This window comes from Bubalus bubalis, chromosome 15 (genome assembly GCF_019923935.1).
Source record: "Bubalus bubalis isolate 160015118507 breed Murrah chromosome 15, NDDB_SH_1, whole genome shotgun sequence".
NCBI classification, from domain to species: Eukaryota; Metazoa; Chordata; class Mammalia; order Artiodactyla; family Bovidae; genus Bubalus; species Bubalus bubalis.
The window spans coordinates 27,969,577-27,975,315 of NC_059171.1; the positions used below are offsets into that span (position 1 = coordinate 27,969,577).

The window sequence follows — 5,739 nt, forward strand, 5'->3', positions numbered from 1 at the left end:
GGAAGCAGGCATATATAAATTACTGCTTTTTCTACTGTTTGTGTAACAGGGAGCAAAGGACATGGAAATAGCTATATTTATTCCTTACCATAAATTCAGACTCCATTCCCAACAGACTTTGTATTTTCTCTCCTCTAAAAGGTTATTTGAACACTGATTGTTTCAACATTAGAACATATTCCTTATAGCCAAAAAATTATCTAATTGTTGATTGGGTATATAAACTCCCACAAATTCTGTATATTAGAAATTCTGTAGCCTACCTATGTTACTAGTTGTGTAAACTTGAATTGAAAGGGAAATCATATGTTGGATAAAGAAAGAGGAGAAAGAACTGTTGTTAATTCAGTCACTAAGTCGTGTCTGACTCTGCAACCTCATGGGCAGCATGCAGCACACCAGGCTTCCCTGTCACTGTCTCCCAGAGCTTGCTCAGACTCATGTCAACTGAGTCAGTGATGCCATTCAACCATCTCATCCTTTGTTGCCCCCTTCTCCTCCTGCCCTCAATTTTTCCCAGAATAAGGGTCTTTTCCAATGAGTTAGCTCTTCACATCATGTGGCCAAAGTATTGGATTAAGTATTTTGGATAAAGAAAGTATTTTGGATGAAGAAAGAGGAGAAAAAATAAATTATTTTATTTGATTTTACTAAGTCCAAGTTTGGTATTTTGCAAAAATTTGCAAGGGCTTGCTTCAGTTCAGTTCAGTTCAGTCGCTCAGTCATGTCCGACTCTTTGCAGCACACCAGGCCTCCCTGTCCATCACCAACTCCCGGAGTTCACTCAAACTCACGTCCATCGAGTCAGTGATGCCATCCAGCCATCTCATCCTCTGTCGTCCCCTTCTCCTCCTGCCCCCAATCCCTCCCAGCATCAGAGTCTATGAAAGTGAAGTCGCCCAGTCGTGTCTGACTCTTTGCGAGCCCATGGACTGTAGCCTATCAGGCTCCTCCATCCATGGGATTTTCCAGGCAAGAGTGCTGGAGTGGATTGCCATTTCCTTCTCCAGGGCATCTTCCCAACCCAGGAATTGAACCCGGGTCTCCTGCATTTCAGGCAGATGCTTTACCATCTGAGCCACCAGGGAAGCCAATCAGAGTCTATAATTACACCCAGATTCTACTGCTTCTCCAACTTTACGATATATCATTTGTCCAATTCTCAAAATTTCTCAGAAAGGGAAACAAAGTGGTTATGAAATTACCAGATGGCAAAAATCATTGGAGAAAGTTAGGAGTCTTAAAGTAAAAGTGAAGACGAGAATAAAGATTGTAATTTGGGAACTCCCCGTTTTGTGAACTGTAAGGAATAAATTCTGCCTTCCACTAAAATTCTATCCACAATATAGTACCAACATCTATATAGTGGGAATTGAAAGAGTTGCAAGACATTTTTATATTTTGGAACAATTAGAATAGTCAACCATAAAACAGGATTGCAAAGTCCACTTCATACAGTATTTGGAAGAAAACAGTATGAATAGATTTGAGAATTAAAACTCAATAAGCATTGTCTCTCCTCCATGAAAAATATTTAGTTGTAGATTTCTAGCAAGATTAAGAACATACAGAAAAAAATGGAGAGAAGATCCTTGGAATATTTGTGGGTGAATCTTTATGAAATCTTTAATGAAAACTTCCATTAAAATTATATGCACAATAAAGTGTCAACATCTTTATATGGGAATTAAAAGATTCACACATAACATCACTAGATTTGAGATCAATATATAAATTGCACTAGTATGAAGCTGAGTCAAATGAGATCCCATATTTGACCAATTTGCTTGGCCTTATCTATATGCACATGCTAAGTTTCATCACTCCTGCCATTGATACTTTAATTCCTTTTTCTTTGACAAATACATCTAAGTACTGTAAGGGCTACATGTGTTTTCCCCCAGATTCATCTTGAAGGTTTCACTTTGTATGTGATGGTGTTAGGAGATAGGGCCTTTGAGAGATGATTCAGTTCAGATAAGGCTATGAGCGTAGAGCCCCCATCCTGGGAAGAAGAGACACCAGCGCTCTCTCTCTCCTCCATATGAGGATGTAGCAAGCAGTTTTCTGAAAGCCAAGAAGACGTTCCCCAGCAGAATCCAAGTGTGCTGGCACCCTGATGTCACACTTCCCAGCCTCCAGAACGATGAAAAAATGAATGTCTACTGTTTAAGTCACTCAGTATATGATGTTTTGTTATGGCAACCTGAGATGACTAAGACAAGCACCTATTTTATGTCCCCCCAATTTGCAAAGCACGGAAGTTTAAAAATGAGTAAGATCGGATCCTTGCCCTGAAAAGTGTCACTGTATTCTTGGATACAGCTTGAGTAGTATGAAATAAATGTGGAGCTATCAGAGTGATGCTGTCAGTTATATTTACATGCTAACTTGAAAGAAATCAGGTTCTATATTTATTGGAAAATATCTACATCCTGCACTAAATCTAGTTGTGTCTCTCCGTGTGTGTATTAAACTCTGTCAGTCTTTGGATTTCGCAGTCCAGAAGAGGTGAAAACATAGAAAAAAGCCTCACTACAGTCCAGTGGTGCCTAACAAGGAAACTTATTTTCCTGACACTGACATTAATGGAGCATATTTTATCTTGGTACAGAAAGAACCCTAAAAGAACTGGCACTATCTTCAATAAAATATCCTATGACTTGAGATACTTACTGTAAATGTGGAGTCAAGTAGAGAGCATGAGACAAAGCAAAAAAAGAAGAAGAAAAGTAAGAGACTGTGGTTCAGAAAAATGTTACTGTATATCAGAGAAACCTGTTCGATAAATAGTTAAATCTGTGAAATTAGAAATTTGATTGGCATTTAGTCTCTTCCCTTGGACTTCATATTAAGAGCTAAGCTAAAATTCACTCTCTATTACTGAGAAATGTCTTCTTGTATCTTAACGTAATATGTATTTAGAAAAATCAGAATGCCTTATAAATTGTAAAGCAAATTAAAAGAAAGATTTTAAAATTAAAAAATTTTAAATACAGAGATCTGATGACAAATGATTTTGATGCTCAAGGTTTCACATTTTTCTTTTTTACCTCTCTGTCTTGCATGTTGTTTCTTTTATAGCATCTATATATCGGTTTTGTGTCAATATTTCTAATTATCACTTATCTTCAATGCAGGAAACTTTACTGTGGGGTGGACTTGGGGTAGCAAGTCTCCAAATCATTTTGGTTGGCTCAAATTCCTCTCACATAACTTGTATTACTTCCCATGGGCACATTCTCACCCCCACATCCAAATTCCACCCCCCAATACTCCTACCAAATTTTTGAACTCTGATAAGGCTATCAGCAGCTTTCTCTAAGAAGCTTTGCAGGCCAGAAGGGAGTGGCAAGATATATTCAAATTCTGAAAGGGAACAATCTGCACCCTAGGATACTCTACCCAGCAAGATTATCATTTAAAATAAAGAATTTCTCAGACAAGCAAAATCTAAAAGAATACAGCAATACTAAGCCTAACCTAAAAGAAATATTGAAAAGACTTCTCTAAATAGAAAAGAAGTAAGAATCTATAGGGAAGAGAAAATCAATTGTCCAATCAATTGGACAATACAATTGGAAAGTAGATCACTTAAATAACACAGATTAAAAAAAAATTCTGTGAAAGTGATGATAACCACGTGTGTATATGCTCAGTTGCTCAGTCCTGTCTGACTCTTTGCAACGCTATGGACTGCAGCCTGCTAGGCTCTTCTGTCCATGAGATTCCTCAAGCAAGAATACTGGAGTGGGCTGCCATGCCCTCCTCCAGAGGATCTTCCCCACCCAGGACCAAACCCTTGTCTCTTAAGTCACCTGCATTTGCAGCTGAGTTATTTACCATTAGTGCCACCTGGAAAGCCCTGGATATTCCTCACACCTAGTAAATTTATGGGCCTGATGGAGGAAAATTCACTGCATCTCTGCATTTTTTTACTGATATAGCCATTGTTTTTGGTGAGGTTTCAAAATGGGACCACTGATTTGTTTTAGTTTTTGATACTTAGGTAAACTTTATTCCCTTTACTACTTCCTTCCCTAGTTTACTTGCTGTTCCCTCCTATGATTGGCATTGCTTATTCTACCCCCAAGCAAGAGGAGAAGCATATTTTTTTCAGAAGTAGGCGAAGAAAAAATTAAGGTCTCCAGAAGAAGGGTTGACATTTCTAGAGAAGCAATTCTTCAGTTTTCTACATACCTCTTTCCTTCCTAGGCTATTGCATAAACTTCTTTTATAGAGAAGGCCTGGAAAGTGAAGTCGCTCAGTTGTGTATGACTCTTTGTGACTCCATGGACTGTAGCCCACCAGGCTCCTCAATCCACGGAATTCTCCAGGCAAGAGTACTGAAGTGCATTGCTATTTTCGTCTCCAGGGGATCTTCCCAACCCAGGGATCGAACCTGGGTCTCCCGCATTGCAAAGCAGATGCTTTACCATCTGAGCCACAGGGAAGGCCTGGGGTTGGGGTCAAAAACAATGGTTAATGAATAACTGTTCCTATATCTTCAAACATTCTATGACAGTCAAGATACTTGGCTAGGCCTCTGTACTCAGAGGATCTCTAGGGTAGAGTCTAAAATGAATCTATATATTCACACACATATGCATTGTGTATATGGAAAAGTACAACTTGAATAAAGAAAGTTCAACATGATTATAGAAACTCTAGCTTCCCAGAAAAAAAATTTATTTCAATTGCCCATGAATGGTAAAGATTTTATAGTTTTATATTTAATACCTTTATATTTAATATTTAAAATATTTATATTTATATTTAATATATTTAATATGCAGATATTAAAAAAAACTTCCTAGTAGAAAATATATTTTATTTAGTCCTTAAAAATTAAAGGGAATAAAAATCATACAATGTCTGCTCCAAGAACACAACAGAATTAAACTAGAAATCAATAAAGAAAGAAAACTGTAAAATTCTCAAATATGTGGATATTAAACAACGCATTTCTAAAAAAAAAAAAATCACATAAGTCAAAGAAGAAATATAATGTGAAATTTAAAAATTTCTGAACTAAATGAAAATCAAAGCACAATTTATCAAAATTTCTCAGGTGCAGCAAAAGTAAAAGAGGAAAATTTATAGCATTGACTGCATATATTAGAAAAGAAGAAAGGAGGAGAAGGGGACAACAGAGGATGAGATGGCTGGATGGCATCATCGACTCGATGCACTTGAGTTTGGGTGAACTCGGGGAGTTGGTGATGAACAGGGAGGCCTGGTGTGCTGCTATTCATGGGGTCGCAAATAGTCAGACACGACTGAGCAACTGAGGGACTGAATTAACTCTTCACATAAAATCAATAACCTAAATTTCCACCTTAAAATACTAGAAAAAGAACAATTAAATCAGAATAAAGAGAAGAAAATAAATAATAAGAATTATAATAGCAATAAAATTGAAACTAGGAATCAACAAATCAATAAAATCAAAAGAAACTTCTTTGAAAAGATCAATAAAATTAATAAATATTTAGCTGGACTAACTACAGACTCAAGAGACAGGACACAAATTATTTATATTAAAAATAAAAGTGGGTCATCACTACAGATCCCATGGAAATTAAAATAATAATAAAGAAATACAATGAATAACTTTATGCACACAAATTTGATAACCTAGAAGAAATGGATCAATTGTTTGAAAGACACAGTCTGCCAGAACTCACAGAAGAGATAGATAAACTGAATAGGCTTATCTGTTTAGGAGATCAAAGTCAT

The 5,739-nt window shown here is 36.8% G+C and overlaps 1 non-coding gene across 1 annotated transcript; it reads right to left on the reverse strand.

Annotated features, from left to right (window-relative positions):
• Nucleotides 1-1,016: 1,016 nt before the first annotated feature.
• Nucleotides 1,017-1,088, reverse strand: TRNAF-GAA. The gene has a single exon. It is a non-coding gene; the product is annotated as a tRNA-Phe (tRNA).
• Between the last annotated feature and the right edge of the window lie 4,651 nt (nt 1,089-5,739).